This window comes from Trichoplusia ni, assembly GCF_003590095.1.
Source record: "Trichoplusia ni isolate ovarian cell line Hi5 chromosome 4 unlocalized genomic scaffold, tn1 tig00000950_group3, whole genome shotgun sequence".
NCBI classification, from domain to species: Eukaryota; Metazoa; Arthropoda; class Insecta; order Lepidoptera; family Noctuidae; genus Trichoplusia; species Trichoplusia ni.
This window is the reverse complement of record NW_020799600.1, coordinates 6,522-24,021: the sequence shown is the minus strand read 5'-3', so window position 1 is coordinate 24,021 and position 17,500 is coordinate 6,522. Positions and strand designations below refer to the sequence as shown.

At 38.7% G+C, this 17,500-nt stretch overlaps 1 pseudogene; it reads left to right on the top strand.

Annotated features, from left to right (window-relative positions):
• The first annotated feature begins 1,173 nt into the window (after positions 1-1,173).
• Positions 1,174-11,922, top strand: LOC113506188 (annotated as a pseudogene).
• The last annotated feature ends 5,578 nt before the right edge of the window (positions 11,923-17,500 follow it).

The window sequence follows — 17,500 nt, the reverse complement described above, 5'->3', positions numbered from 1 at the left end:
ACTTCTTCAAATCCTGTCAATAACATATGAGCACCTGAACAACGGGAAAATATTTTAAATTGCTTTTGCTCAACTTTGTCTCTGTGTTGTGAGATAGTGTTTCAAACATATAATGTACTTTGACACTTAGTTATGTGGCCTTTTTATCATAAAACTCGCAACTTTAAGAAGGTAAAGAAATAGCTTTAATTTAGGCTCTCGAAATTTTTACACTGCGAGAAAGAAATGACTAGCTTTCACAATTTAAAATACGACAAAATTAGTAGTTAAATTCTTGTACGAAAATGTTTCAAAGTCAACTTGCCTTGACTTTAATACTCAATCATGAAAATTGACCGTTCACTAAAAGAAAAGCCCTTGTCCCAAGTCGCTTGTAGATGACAAGCTTTTTTTTATAATTGGAGTGAGATCGCAAATGATCCGAGTAATTACGCAAACGTCGACCCTCTTCATTTCAGACGCTCCCGCCAGTCTGACGTAATTGGACATTTCAGTTGCCATAAGTTTACGTATCCTAATTTTACAAAGGATCAGTTTCTCCATAAAACACTCAATAAACTGTTAACTATTGTTTGAATTTGACACACGTCTCTCGATTACCCCCATTCTCCTCAAGCAGTTCCCTTATTCCGCCTTTATCCGACGTGTTCCAGTTTTATATCAACTTTAAAATTCACTTTACTTCATCTCCTCAAATAGTGATAAAATTCCGTCGACTTTCTCTTCGTTGTCCTTAAAAGAACAAAGTTTGCGATGCTTCCGGTGCTAGGGCGATGCAAACAATACGGGGGTTGGGGTTCATAAACTTCGAAGAACTTCCGCAGGAGATTCGCCACTATAAAATACATAGTAATTCACATCCAGCCCCAGATTAAAGTTGTTTGCAGTTTTATGGCGACATCATAAGGAAAATTCTGAGAATTCGAATAAGTCAACATATTACTGCGAAAATGTAATGGGAAAACATTTACAGCCGAGACGAATTATAGAATAGGTTGATAAACATAAAAAAAAGTATAGAAAAAGACATTAGTACAAATAAGTTGAGAATAACTTTTATGATGTTAATATTATGCGACCTTCTCGTCAATTTGCTCCGTATATTTGTTCAAAATATTACATTTCTTTGGAACGGATAACGGTTTAAGTAGGAAGGTAAACATATAAAAAGTAATGAGGTAGTTAGCCTAGCCTTCATCATTAAATAAATAGCAAAGTTACCTGCGATAAGCACTAACCTAACAGATCTCTAATTCTTTTATGGTTTTCAAGTATCTAAACATAGTTTTTACAAAAGTAAATAACAACAGTTTAGTTTGCCTGGAATATTTTTGCCTGGAGATATTTCCATTGATTAACTCAAAACTTTCCTAACTAGCATCATGAATTTATAATCGAGCACAACACAGAGCCAAAGGCAATTTTGTATTGAACGTACTAACACCACTATCAGGTAAATATTCGACCATTCCTCGCCTGCTTTCTAATGGTATTTCGGCAAAACTAATTATATCCAAAACGGTTGATTATAGTAAGTTGCTTTTGAAATTAATCTTTCCTATCTTTTTAATACATTCATTGTATTTTCCTATAAAATAAAAACTGACATTATAGTTCTTTCATAATACAGGTTACAGCTACTGATGGTGATAAAGACAGACAACAGAACATAGTTTATTCCCTCACCGGTCAGGGTATCGATCCTGACAATCCTGCTAATAGCAAATTCGACATCAACCGTCCACTGGAGAAATATTCGTCCTCAAAGTAAGTTTTAGATTTAATAGAAAAATACATGTCGAGTGCTATCATACCTAGGGCGTAGGTACACCTGATGCTATTGGCATTGGAATGAGAGTATCTAACTCGTGAACAGAGATAGCTGGCCAACGGGACGCACACTTTGCATGCACAATGCAATCACACATTTATTGCGTTCCATTTTCACCGTAAGTTGGACACAGATATTCCTGAAATGAGAAAAACCGAATGTCCTCTGAATGTTAATTACCTACTCTTTAGAAAATTGGAATACTTTTTCGGTCCCGCCTCAGTACCAAAAGATACTTACTTGTGACTTTAACTTTACTGTGAGTTTAGGATCGGTTTGTTTGCTGATCACCAAGTAAACACTATCTCTGTATTTGCCAAACCCTTTTGATAGCGTTTAAATGTAACACAATCCGTTACCATAAAAAGTAATAGTGGGCGAATGTAATCAAAATAAAAGGAAACGATTTCTTTCACTTTGTTTTTTGTTTCACTAAATTCATCATTTGTCTACAGCCCTTAGATCGCGATCAACCTAATGGGCGACCTCAATGGAGATTTACAGTTTTTGCCCAAGATGAAGGGGGTGAAGGCCTAGTGGGGTACGCAGATGTACAAGTCAATCTTAAAGACATCAATGATAATGCCCCTATTTTCCCACAAGGCGTATATTTCGGTAATGTCACAGAAAACGGCACAGCCGGTATGGTCGTTATGACAATGACAGCCATAGACTATGATGACCCTGCAGAAAGTAATAATGCTAAGCTGTGGTATTCAATTGAGAAAAATGTAATAGAAGAAGAAACCGGCTCACCGATATTCGAAATCGAACCTGAAACAGGTGTTATTAAAACCGCAGTGTGCTGTCTTGATCGCGAAAGGACGCCCGACTATTCAATACAAATAGTAGCCTCCGATGGTGGGGGGTTAAAAGGGACAGGTACAGCCTCTATAAGAGTCAAAGACATAAACGATATGCCACCGCAATTTACGAAAGACGAATGGTTTACGGAAGTAGACGAAACAGATGGAACTAACTTGCCTGAAATGCCTATCTTGACTGTAACAGTTCATGATGAAGACGAAACGAATAAATTCCAATATAAAGTTATTGAAAATAGTGGATATGGTGCTGATAAATTTACTATGGTTAGAAATAATGACGGCACTGGCTCGTTAAAAATTGTACAGCCGTTAGATTATGAAGACCAATTACAAAGTAATGGCTTCAGATTTAGGATACAAGTTAATGATAAAGGAGAAGATAATGACAACGATAAATATCATGTAGCTTACTCGTGGGTAGTTGTTAAACTTAGAGATATAAACGACAATAAACCTCAGTTTGAAAGAGCTAACATAGAAGTATCGGTGTATGAGAATGCTGAAGTTGGTAAGAGCTTAGAAACATTTAAAGCTACTGATCCAGATCAGGGAGGCAAGAGCAAAGTTTCATATGCTATCGACAGATCATCTGACAGAAAACGGCAGTTCTCTATTAACCAAGAAGGTACTGTCAGCATACAACGTTCATTGGATAGAGAAGATACCCCTAGACATCAAGTAAAAATATTGGCCATTGATGATGGCGTGCCGCCAAGGACTGCTACTGCTACTCTTACAGTCATAGTGCAGGACATAAATGACAACGCGCCTACATTCTTAAAAGACTACCGACCTGTATTGACCGAACATATAACGCCTAAAAAAGTCGCGGAAATATTAGCGACTGATGACGACGATAGGTCAAAGAGCAATGGACCACCATTCCAGTTTAGGCTTGACCCTGGTGCTGACGATATTATTCGAGCTTCTTTCAAAGTTGAGCAAGATCAAAAAGGTGCCAACGGTGACGGAATGGCTATTGTATCATCTTTACGCTCTTTTGACAGAGAGCAGCAAAAGGAATATCTTATTCCTATTATCATCAAAGACCATGGAAACCCTGCTATGACTGGAACCAGCACATTGACTGTTGTGATTGGTGATGTCAATGATAATAAAATGCAACCGGGCTCCAAAGAAATTCTTGTCTATAGTTATCAAGGTCAGGCACCAGATACTGAAATTGGTCGAGTATATGTCTATGATCTAGATGATTGGGATCTACCAGATAAGAAGTTTTTCTGGGAAAGTTCAGAACATCCAAACTTTACACTGAACGAAGAAACTGGTATGGTACAAATGCGACATAAAACTAGAGAAGGTAGATATCATCTGAAGTTTAAAGTTTATGATCGAAAACACACGCAAACGGATGTACCTGCCAACGTTACAGTCTATGTAAAAGAGATATCGCACGAAGCCATAATAAACTCCGGATCGATCCGTATATCTGGAATATCAGATGAAGACTTTATAAGGGTCTGGAATTACAAAACGCTTAGTGTCTCAAGAAGCAAATTGGACATATTTAAGGACAAATTGGCAGACTTACTAAATACTGAACGCGAAAACATTGATATTTTCAGTGTTCAGCTTAGGAAAAAGCACCCGCCTGTTACGGATATTCGATTCTCCGCACATGGAGCTCATTATTATAAACCTATCCGATTAAATGGTATTGTACTTATGCACCGAGAAGAAATAGAGAGGGCTGTGGAATTAACATAACTATGGTTGGTATCGATGAGTGTTTGCTACGAAAACCAAATGTGTGAAGGATCTTGCACTAACGTTTTGGATATAAGTAACCTACCGTATATGGTTAACTCAAACAAAACTGCTCTCGTGGGTGTCCGAGTAGACGTTATTGCCGAATGTACCTGTGGTGCCCGCAATTTCACTCAAGCGGAAACATGTCGCAACTCGCCATGCTACAATGGCGGTAGATGTATAGAAGGCAAATATGGACTGACGTGCTCTTGTCCTCCTGGCTACACCGGCCAAGATGTCAGCAAACATCCAGAAGCTTTAGAGGAAACAGGTTGGGCTTGGTACCCTGCACTAGAAATGTGTGACAGTTCCCACTTAAGTTCGAATTTATCACAAGAAAGTCAGAAGGTGTACTACTTTACAATGGGCCCATCGTCCCACCTGAACCGGAAGAAATCATGGTATCAGATTTCATCTCTGTGGAGCTAGAAAGAGGCAATCCAAGACTTCTAATAGATTTTGGTTCTGGGACTTTAGAACTCAGAGTTAAAACAAAGAAGTCTTTGGATGATGGCGAGTGGCATAGAATAGATATCTTCTGGGACACAGAAAACGTGAGAATGATAGTTGACTTCTGTAAATCAGCTGACATTCAAGAGATGGAAGATGGAACTCCACCTGAATTGATGACTCGACGTGCCAAGCTAGCGGAACAATCCCGCCTTTCAATGAGTATTTGAATGTCAATGCGCCTCTGCAGATAGGTGGTTTATACATCGAACACTTTGATCCAACACACTATCATTGGCAATACATGCCAATCGGCAAAGGATTTGACGGATGTATACGCAATCTGATTCATAACAGCAAGTTATATGATTTAGCCCATCCTGGACTATCAAGGAATTCTGTAGCAGGCTGCCCACAAACAACGAAATATGTAACCAAGCGGACACTACTTCAAGGTGTGGGAAACATGGCACTTGTGTTGGAAGCTTTTCTGAGGCCAGGTGTCAATGCCAACCTGGTTGGACTGGACCTTCCTGTAACTTACCAACCACACCGACCAGTTTAGACCTCAGATTATGTAAAATTCGCTCTGAGTTTTGAACCTGACAGATTCAGCACACAAATTCAGCTGCGATTTAGAACGCGTGAGCCTCATGGTGAACTATTCAGAGTTAGTGATCAACACAACCGGAGTATGGAATACTGGAAGTCAAGGAATCGCGATTACACTTCCTTATAATCTAAACTCACTGCGTACCGAAGAACGCGAGTATGGTTGAATTCTGTGGCTGTTGATGACGGCCAATGGCATATTGCTCGTGTTAGCCGATATGAAGCGCTGCAATGTTGGAAATCGATGGCGGAGAAGGACGCCGATACAACGAGACTTTCTACTTCGAGGGTCATCAGTGGCTACTGTAGACAAGCAGGAGGGCGTGTATGCTGGTGGCAAAGCTGAGTACACTGGCGTTCGGACATTTGAAGTATATGCCGACTTCCAGAAAGGTTGTTTGGACGATATCAGATTAGAGGGTAAACATCTACCTTTACCGCCAGCGATGAATGGCACCCAGTGGGGTCAGGCAAACTATGGCTAGAAATCTCGACCGTAACTGCCATCAAACAGTCCTTGCATCAACGTTCACTGCACGGAACCTTTTGTTTGCGTCGATCTCTGGAATGAATACGAATGCACGTGAGTACTAGTTCAATATATTAATAAAAATATGAAACTTAACCATCCATTCGAAAAGTTAATTTCCTGATCCTCTTTGGGTTCGAAACTCCAAAATGAGCGAATTGACTTAGATTTTTTAATTACCTCCAATATTAATACTAACTGTCATCGTCGAATTCATAAAATAAATTAATATAAATTAAGTAAATTGAATCTGATTTATAATGGATTTCATTAAATATTAAATTTTTTCATTTATATTTCTGAATACAGCCTAAAGGCTAATGAAACTTCAATACAATTTATAATCATGTTCTTTTATACATTTTATTTTAAACGCGCACTGAGTTACGACTTATATTATAACCTTTTATTTACATTTATTAATCCTGTTTTATGTATTTATTTAACATATCATAGTTTTTGTAGCTAGTAATAAAATAACATATATTATACACATTATTTATTTAATTATACCTACTAATAATATATTAGAAATGTAAATATTATATTGGAATGGTGTTTAGTTGCGGTGAGGGTTTGGTATTGTCTCCGGACGGCAAGGGATGCGTAGACAAGAACGATGTCTGTACTTCCCGTGCCGCAATGGCGGCTCGTGCGTGAACCGCGAGCCTGGCTACCGCTGCCACTGTCCCGAAGGGTTCTGGGGCGAGAACTGCGAGTTGGTGCAGGAGGGCCGCACGCTCAAGCTCAGCATGGGCGCGCTCGCGGCCATCCTCGTCTGCCTCCTCATTATCATGAGTGAGCACTAACGTAGTCACGCTAACGCGTGTCCCACTAGACGGTCATCCCGACGCACTATCACTAACGCACACTCATCACTAACATCCTACTCGTATATGTGTATATGTAGCCGTGTCTTAGATAAATGTAATACAGTAGTGCATGCTATATGGGGTCGGGCTCAGTGCGCGGCGAGTCGCGAGAGCGGTGAGGTAAAGAGCGCGGTGTGTAGGTGCCCCGGGGGGTCAGTGCGCGCGGGCGGCACGTGCGCCAACGTGAACGAGTGCGCGGACAGCCCGTGCCGGCACGGCGGCACGTGCGTGGACCGCGAGCCGGCGCGCCGCTACGACTGCGTGTGCGCATTCGGCTACACCGGCCACGACTGCGAGCTCGAGCTGCTAGCCTCCGGGATCATCACACCATCCAGAGATTTTATTATAGCTATCATTGTTTGTTTGTTCATGCTTTTAGGTGAGCACCACATTCATACCTTTATTTGCATGCTATGAAACATTCCGCGTCCCATATAATTACAACTAAGACTCTTCGTCACATTAATCATGAAACAATAAAACCATCTATTCGTGGTACGACTAGTATAAACGTGTGTAATTTCTCACCCTGTTAATATTATTAGTATATTCCCGTAACTAGACGTGTTGTGTTGTTGTGTATAGCGGTTTTGCACTCCCTGTTGATTTCACAAATAGCTTATTAAGTATAACGATACATTGAATAACTCACCACTTTAAGGAGCAGCAATATTAATTATCTTACATACTCAGGAATTTTGAATTTACAGTAATATTAAATGTATTTTGTGTAATAAACGTATGCTCATTATAAAAACCACAAGCATTCATCGAATTCGATTTAAATCAGGTTGAGTTTCGCATCACTTAACTTAATAAATAATTTATGTTGTGTAATTCGTCAATCAAAGTAATTGAGTTATTATCCATCAAGTGCTGCAATGCCTCGATTCTAAAATCAGGAGCCTGGAGGCCCGCCCCCTTTAATTCAATAAATGCTTATGTAACGGAAATTGGAATAACTGAAACAGTTCCTGACGCTAAGCTTGCTATTATCAATTTCGAAATGACAAATAGCTGTGAAATATGACTAATGGACAAAGTTATTTATCACTATCAATATTTGTTTAGCAAATTAATAAACACCATAGTTTGTGTTGTTTTATAGTTGTAATTAATTATTAACCTATTTTTATTAAATATGCTTGTCGGTTATCTCCGCGGCAAATATTGCAGAATTAAGTTAAATAACGATCTCGACACAATATACCAGCCATCTCTACTTATTCGTAAAATATTCTTCAACATATCTTCATAGTTGTATTGCTCAGGAACATCCCCAAACCCCATAGCTGTCACACATTATTAACTGACGCCTTATTCATGAGGGTTGATAGACATTACAGATGCCCCACTAAATTCTTCCTTATTACATGAAAGAATATTGCATTCTACAGCGCAATTTATTACAAAAACGTTTAATATGCGCTGACAGTCTTCTCTGATACAACTTGACTATGAAAAACTTTCCCAATTTAAACGCTGTTACGCGTACTTTGAACATTAATACAACTAATACCAAAAGAGTACATAAAGTTGGAATGTTTATGAAAATTATTAAACAAGATGTAGGTAATATCGTGACAATTTGACGCTGGAATATCGAGTTCATTATTAATTGAGCTATAAAAGAGATGCAAATACGAGCATGCGATTCGTCGAGATAGAGTAGGGCACATTTGTAATAAAAAGCAAGGAAAAACGCATTTACAAAACGACTACGAGACATCCGCTCGCCCGTAGCAGCCGGGTCACTCGACTCAAACTAACTTAACTAGAGAAATGCACATAATCGCGTTTTTTCAACTCCTCAGATCCATTTATAGCATTCCGTTTTAAAGGAAAATCAAATTCATACTTTATGATTTTATTCAGTGCAACTCAATCTTTTGACTACTAATATTTGATTTGTGGTTATATATGCTGTTCAGATCGTTTATTCAACCATAGCAACAACATGCGAAACTCTGTCGGTTTGAACATGAATAAATAACTACAAGTCTGCTTTCGTGATTTCCGCATCATTGCATACATTTTGGACTGCCCTAAATCTATGTTTTCTGGTCACCAGTCCTGGTGTTAGTGTTCGTGGTATACAACCGACGTCGGGAGGCTCACATCAAGTACCCTGGACCTGATGACGATGTTCGTGAGAACATTATTAATTATGACGATGAAGGAGGCGGCGAAGATGATATGACGGCCTTCGACATCACCCCCGCTTCAGATACCCATCGGAGGACCACTGCCTGATCATGCACCTACTAAATTACCCTGTAAGTAAAAAACAGTAATTCATTTATAGAAAACTTTCAAGTTAGATTGTTGAAAGAAAATTGACCAGTTTTCCTGGTCATAGTGCTTCAAATAAATCAGGAATTTTCAGGTACACAAAACAAACTTCCAAGAATACGGACGTCGTACAATCTAAACACACTTCCAGCATTAAATTTTAGTTGGCTTTCAATCTAAGCACTCGGTATAGTTTCACAAAATTTCGCGGAACTACTACCGCCTGACCTCTACAAACCAATTAGCGAAAATGCTGGTACAGTAAAGATAAACTAAATAAGTCCCCAAAAGCCGCGATATAAACTAAGTCGGGACTCAGGCTGTCGGATTTGTAATGGCCGTGATGACTGACTTGTTGTCAGGCCTTCACGTGCTCGGCGGGATACGAAGAAGGGGTCCTCGTTAAGCAGTCCCGCCACCATTATATTAACATAATATGTTGTGCAAAGGTTACAAACGACGGGGCGCCCAAGCCCGTCGTTTCACGCGGGTAGCGTGAGCAGCGAAGGGATTACGGCGCTACATCCGGAACCATTTGTTTCAGCTGTCTGCGAATAGGCTGTTGTTTTGTACATGTTTGCAATTGGTTGCCATGATAATTAATTATTTGCTTTATAAAGACTTTACGTTTTTTTTCGTAAAGTAAGAAATCTATTTACTTTTTTATCCGTGTTTTCATCTGAAAGTACTTTGTGTACATGTTAGAGCAAACTCTAACATGAAAATAGTTATAAACTAGGATGTATTTTTAACATAATCTTTTGTTATAGATCCTGTAATGGGTCTGGGGCTTGGCGTGGGTCCGATGGGCGTAGCCGTGGGCGTCCCACCAGGAGTTGGCGTGGGAGTACCGCTGCCAGGAGAGACTAACGTTGGCATGTTCATCGAGGAACACAAGCGGCGCGCTGACAGTGACCCAAACGCGCCGCCATTCGACGACCTGCGCAACTACGCTTACGAGGGCGGCGGTAGCACCGCCGGATCACTCTCATCGCTCGCATCCGGTGAGTTTCGAAATCCTATGCATCACCACCCCTCGTAAAATTAGTTCCTCCGATCCCACTTTAAAATTTATGACGGCGCCTTGCGGCGTTTCATTTACAATGTATGAAGCGAAAAATTGAGGCATCTCCAGTCTTCGTGTTCGAATAAATAATTCATATGAAATCCTAATGCGGCATGCTTGTGTTAGGTACGGACGACGAGACGCACGAGTACGACTACCTGGGCGCGTGGGGCCCGCGGTTCAACAAGCTGGCTGACCTGTACGGGCCGGACCTGGACGAGCAGCTGTAGGCGCACCCACGACACACCCCGCCGCTAATTTAGTCAATTGTCTCCCACTATCGTATCCATAAGTCACCGAAACCCTGATATCTCGGGGCGACGCGCGTTCACCCGCAGATTTTCGTTTTGTAAATAAACAAGTGCGGCGGGCTCTCGTCACGGCGGAGCGTGCGGTGAGCCGGCGACGTGATGCCTTGCCGCGTAACTTGTAACTCTTAACAATTTTATACGACTTTATTTATTGTGGTAGACATGTTAAGCTTAAGTACTTGTTTAAGATACCTATTTAATTGCGTCGTTTTTATAATGTTTAAACTACATCTTCACCAAATATTTGATATAAGTTTTTATTCGAATTAGCCATATTATGAGTCAGTATTTTATTGGAAGTTAACGGAGATAAAGGAATTTCTGCGGTAGGGCCGGACGTGAATCTGAACAGTGGGTGTTTGTAGATAGTGTGCTATAAATGTGAATAATTTATACGAGTATTTTGTAAGTCCACAGCTTTACGTGATATCACTTAAAATGTCGGCCCTGCCGCTGAAATCGATATAGAATAAAAGAATATGTTATATTTTGAATAATGGTAGATAACATAATGTTTGAAGTGGTCCACTCGGACATCGAGTAACTTAATGCTCATTTGATATTATGCGAAATTGTAACGACGGGGTTGTAAATACAATAACACCCTAGAAACGACTACCCCTGATTTTAATTAAACGTGAAACTATTAATTTAACTTTAACGTGTAAGCGAACTGTACAGTAACCGGTGTTCCTCTCCTAATGTCTCCGTGTAGTGCTAGTTAAATAGTATTTGGAAACGACTACGGTCTACTCGTAACTAGGTAACTAATAGTAGTCATGATCGCGGGAGTTTTCGTTTGCGTGTGAGCATGAGAGAGTGTATTTATGAGCAAGTGAGTGCTGTAGGTATGCGTGTGAGTGCGTGCAAGCGACATTCGTCGAGCGTGAGTGAGTGCGTGCGTGTGTGCGTCAGGTGCGATCCGTGCGCTGCGAGTGCGACCGGGCCGCGGCGGTCGCGTCGGCCACGTTGGTCGTCCGACCCGCACGCGTCGTGTCGTGCGCGGTGGTCAGCCGGCGCAGGCGTGCGCTGTTATGAGTGGGACAGTGCCAATTTCTTAGCATTATCGATGCAGCTGATGACGGTAGAGTTAAGTGTTTGCACTTTATTTATTCGTATGTTTACATATAAATTTAGTCGCACCTAGGAAAATATCAATAACTTATTAAGAGTGTTGTGCTAGAATACTATTTCCATCGGTCTTGACGTGAGATAGTTGTTGAAACCTGTAGAAGTCATTAATTTATAAATTAATTTTTAAGAATTTATAGTAAAATATAATAATAATTAAATGGTTCTAAAAACTGTCTCACCTCGACATCGAGTTATAATCAGTGTAAATTTTAGAATAATACTGAATTATGTTAAAATGACTGATTTTATTATGTGTTTGGAGCCTAAGATTTTTGTAGACTCGGTTTTAATAGACTTCTAATAACTTACCTAATGTAAGTTCACCCTCTAGTTTGCACTAAAGACAAATAATTAATATTCAAGTACCTACATCAATATTAAAGCAATTCTCGTTAATTACTATTCATGTAAGTAGGGTTTCATAGTTATTATTATTTTATTGATATCATTACACTGCCAGTATCATACATATAGACGAATTACGATAGCGATTTGGGTCCGAGTTTTATATTTCTGTCTTATACAACGGTATATTGTAAGTTTTTGAACTATTTTATAATGCAATGTTTTGTTTTCCGACATTGGTGCCGCGGCACACAAGGTTCTGTTTTCTCCTGCAAGCTCTGCGCTGTCTCTAAGCGTGCACTCTACTGTTTCTCGTTCTTTGTATTTGAGCATTTGTTATGTACTATAAGTCTCCCGTCAGTGTTGACGGGTGTCATGTCTTCGTGATAATACATGTTTAAATAATCGAAGTAAATTTAATGTTGATAGGTAAGTTACTGTGACTTTCACTTCACATCACGACTTGAGCAGGCTGTTTGAATTCTAAAGCCAATATTGATTAAGCGCTGCAAACGTTGGCGCAACACTTGCGATTCGTAATTCGAAATTAATAATAAGGTCTATACTAAATCCAGTAAAACATTTCTTTTGAATTACGAATCGAACGGTTGCAACGAAACTTACGTAATAAGGTCTTGTAAATACGTACGTTAAAATTGTAAGACAAGTTGTACGGCACAGATGTAATTCTATACGGGATAGTGACGTCACTGGACGGTACCGTCCAGAGCGATGGAAGCACGCTGTAGGTACACAATGCTCCCCACGCTGCACGCACACATAGACAGCAGAGCACACAACCCCAGTACAAAATACAAGAGGTGCGATATCTCGCCGACGAACACCGATTTGTGTTTTATTTTAGACATTAATTATATTATACCTACAATATATAGTTACGTTTTGTTTCAACTGTGATTATTTAGTTGTACAATTCTGACGATTATAAAAGAATGAATAAAATAATATGAAAAATATTTACTTACGCGTTTTAATTATGAAATCCCATTTTCCCAATTGTAATAAATCTCTAACATAGCAAATTAGTGTAATTAAACCTTGAGAATGTACATATACATATTGTATATCACTACTGATTTTGTAATTTGATGTGGCTTAAGCCTAAAGTACCACATAGCAATTAACCAAATAATACTGGACATTAGACAGACAAAGCAACTTTTAAGTATATCAAACTCCTGATAAAAAAAAAACATCTTACGACAACGCCTCGACTATTCCCGAGTTCAAAATCACAACGAAAAGAAAACATGTAAGTATAGTAATTTTTCAGGGAAAATCTAATCCTTAACACATTTACACAATGTTTTAATCCTTACACTAGACTAATAAATTCTTCTCTTTATACACAATTACTATAGCAACAATATCCATATGTTAACAAAATTAATTTCACTCTGGCAATTAAGTAGTTTGTTCCAAGCAATTATCGCTTCATTTGCTTTAAATTGAATATCACAGACGCTTGTAGGCAATACAATCGAATTACACACACATACAAACATATACGTTCACAGTTCAAACAATAATCTTACCCAAACCCAACGCAACCCGAACTAATACCCAGTAATCTAAATTAAACAGTGCCTGTGAAGGGACTCGGCACACACCGAACACTCGTCCCCAGTATGTATTATGCGGTCGTTAAAATACCTTCTACGTTGAATTTACAATTGAATTTTTCACATCTCGCCTCAGAAACGAAGTGTAAAGTCTGTAAAGGTACTTTTACATTTACATAGGAGAGACTTTGCATTGAATAGATAGTAAACATAGATGTAGTCGCACAACGCTCCGACCGACAAACGAAGCCGCATCTTGACGTTCGGCCACCGCAGATCCGAGGTCAGCGCTCGCCACAAAACGATCGCTTCGCTGAGCCAGGACCCAAAAGCTTGTTGAAAGGCCAAAATTAAATTGAACAGCTTTTCCATGAATTCATGTTCGTATCGATCGAATAATACACTAGAAACACCACTCTATATATGAGACCGCATTTAAAGTAGATCCCTACACAACCTATTAATCGCACCGAGATTAAAGGGTTTAAAATTAATCCTAACTGATAACTCTGAAACGCTAGTTTCAAAAATTATGCAAATGTGTTTTATTACAACAAGATTTACAAGATTATGTTAATACACATGTAGTTTTACGAAAGGGTAGAAATGTAACAGCCATAAAGTGAGAAATATCAAAGCCAGGCCTGATAAACAAGTAGGTTCGGGTCCGCTCACTTTTATGATCTCTGGGATTACGATCATGCCTAACCTATTTAACCCGACCTAACTGCCCGAGCAATTATCATGTGCGGCCTTCGGGCATAGTAGGTGTCAATAGGCTTACATGAGCCTGGATAATGTACTTGTATTGAACGTACAGAGGGTACATAGCCGGTAGGTGGCTGATATGATGTGCGAAGTTATTGTTAGCGCCAGACAATTGGACGTAGGGTGGATCAGGACGTTTATGTCCCGCCCATTGTTGTGCCTGGATAGATTTACCGGACACCTCCAAAAGCTTACTAATGGTTTCTGAACTTCCGTCGTCAGTCATTTAAGTTTACGCACTGACTAAATGAAGAAGGGTTAAAGGGTTATATGTGAATAAAGACATTCTTCTCTCAGTTTGTAATAGTTGAAGTTTTTGATTGTTCCAGATATCACTTTAACTTATTTATGGATGTTAAATGAAAAGTAGGTAGATATAGATACCTTTGTTTAGTGAAACATATAATATTTTTATCCAAATCAATTATAACACTGAATAATGGTAAGTACAGACTTAATCGAAGTAGTCAATGCACAATTTGTCTACATTATAAGTCAAGCACCTCATAATGGTCTTGGCATAAATTCAAAAGGTTTGGCACTGGACGACGTCTCCTCTCCAAATAGCGATACGCATTATGTGATGCGATTGTACAAAGCACATATCTTCCGTGTAATAAACCGAACTTACAACTAATGGGGGAGTTCGAAATCGACTGCGGAATAAAGATATGTAAAGAGCGCTATTCCAGTCATACAAATCCACTTACTTTGCATATTCGTCGGGGACCGTCGCACGAACAAATAGTTACTAGAATAATAAAGTCAAAATTTATTTTCATCGACTTTAAATTCTTAAAATAGAGAGAAAAAAACAAATGAACACTCCAAGGCAATCCTAAATTGTAGCTCTCTGCATGCAACTTCGTCACAGAGGCAAAGCTTCTGCGGTTCCGAAATAAAAAGTACGTCCTTCGCTAGGATTCAATCTATCTGCATACCAAATTCCATCAGTCTTTTCGACGATAAAGCCGTCAAATTTTACAGAGAGATTTGTTTTGCATTATTTTGTGCTCAAGTACTTTAACGGAAAATTTGGACAGTTTTCCTCGTTGAAATTGAAGTATTTCGATGGTAAAGCAGTAATAGGTATGTGACCTTAGCATTCCGATACACAAACATGGTTTCTGAAGCCGACAGATGCAAATGCAGATGTAGACGTGCATGTGACGGCCCTCGCCTCATCACTCATTCGGGTCAGATGCTACGACACAAGTAATCGAAGTTTACGGTACCTACATGCCGGCAGTAAGGCAATTAAGATAAACGGGTTACTATTGTGCTCTCAAGCGACTAGCTATCAATTGCCGGATACGCTTTTACAAACTGCAAACCATTACAACCTCGTCTATAAGAACTTGAGAACCATGAACGCTCCATACTCTTTCACAATAAAGGAGAGAAAATAGAATTAAAACTCTTCCACTTTTAGAATGTTTTAATCTTTGAACGTTTTTCGCTTAAACAAAGCTCGAATAGCAGTTTTAAGGTACATAATGAAAAGACTCAGTCTTGTTGTATTCAAGGTACGCAAACAAAGAGGAATCTTTCGTGTTTCAAACAATAGTTTGAATGATAAAAACAATTTAAACTTCATCTGTGTATGATCTTACAAAACAGGTATACTCTAACAATTTTTGAATAGGTATAACAGTATTTCATATTTGCAAAAATAAGAAAATAAATGAAAGTTCCGTTATATATTACTTCGTAATGGCTAAATGGATACTAAAATATTTTTCATCGTGAAATATTACAGGGAAATATGTAAGTAGCTGCGAAGGTGACAAAAATTCACGAGAGATTTTCAACAAGCGACACATTGAGATGAAATGATTTGCTGTCAGTTCCTTTAACTTAGCGTCAAGTATTCAGAGGATTTTGAACATTGCATGTTACAATATTCATAAATGTTTTATACATTTTTCGTCGTCTTATTTCAATGAGCTTGTTAGCAAGTAATTATGTATCAGGAGGCTAACGAGTCTTGGGTGCACAAGTTTTAAAGAGTAAACGAAGCGTGGTCAAAGCGCAAAACTTGTAAAGATGTTGGCTTAGACTTTTCTCCTCGACATATTTATCCCTATTTCCTTAAGTTGTCAATAGCGATAACCAATACGAGGAACGTTTGGTATTTATTAAGTTAAAAAAATGCAGCAGTTTATGAAACATGCATGAAACTGGTAAAAGCAAAGAGGATATTCATGGTTGTCGTTACTTAACGTGTGCATGTGTCATATCGATTTATTAAAGTTTTTTTACTGTTTCTTTACTAATGGAAAAAATAGCATTTTATTTACAGAATGTTTTGATGCTCATCAACATTTACGATACTAATGTTTACATTTTTAAACTATATTAAACTTAACAAATTAGTATGAATTTCTTGTTGATACTAATGTTAAATATCTACCCCGTCTGGTATCCGTCTAGATGAGCTCAACAATAGCGTTCACCTTTCGTTGAGCTAATCACTTTGTTTATTAAGCTAAAAAGGACATAATTCTGGACAAAATAAGCACACAATGCTTATATTTATGAACATCAACGCAGTTCAAGTAACAGACAAAAACTCGTAATATTTTGTTCTTGTATCTTGTCGTCATTCGTAGATATGTTACATTTCCTAGATAATATTTTTGAGAAGGTGAGTTTCGATATATTTGATACATCGTACATACATAGGTACCTACTTCTATCGTAACACATACTTGTATCGATAAAAGACTTAACGTAGAGAATAGTAGATCAAAAACTTTTATACACTTAGATGGCTAAGTAATTTCTTTAGTCTGAAGGACAGGGTACCTAGATAAATAAACGTAGGCCTTGTCTTCAATTTCTACTATAGATGGTTTAATTCACTTTTCTTGAACTAGCAGAAATCAATTTGCAGGAGAGTAAATGTTGTATTGTTGGATTCACGTAACTCCTTAAGAGGACCTTCAGTCTTTATCTTAATTAAATTGAAAGAATATAAATAAAATTAGTCGACTTAGATCATCATCATTGGCCTAGCCTTTTCCCAACTATGTTGGGGTCGGCTACCAGTCCAACCGGTTTTAGCTAAGTTACCAGTGTTTTACAAGGAGCGACTGCCTATCTGACCT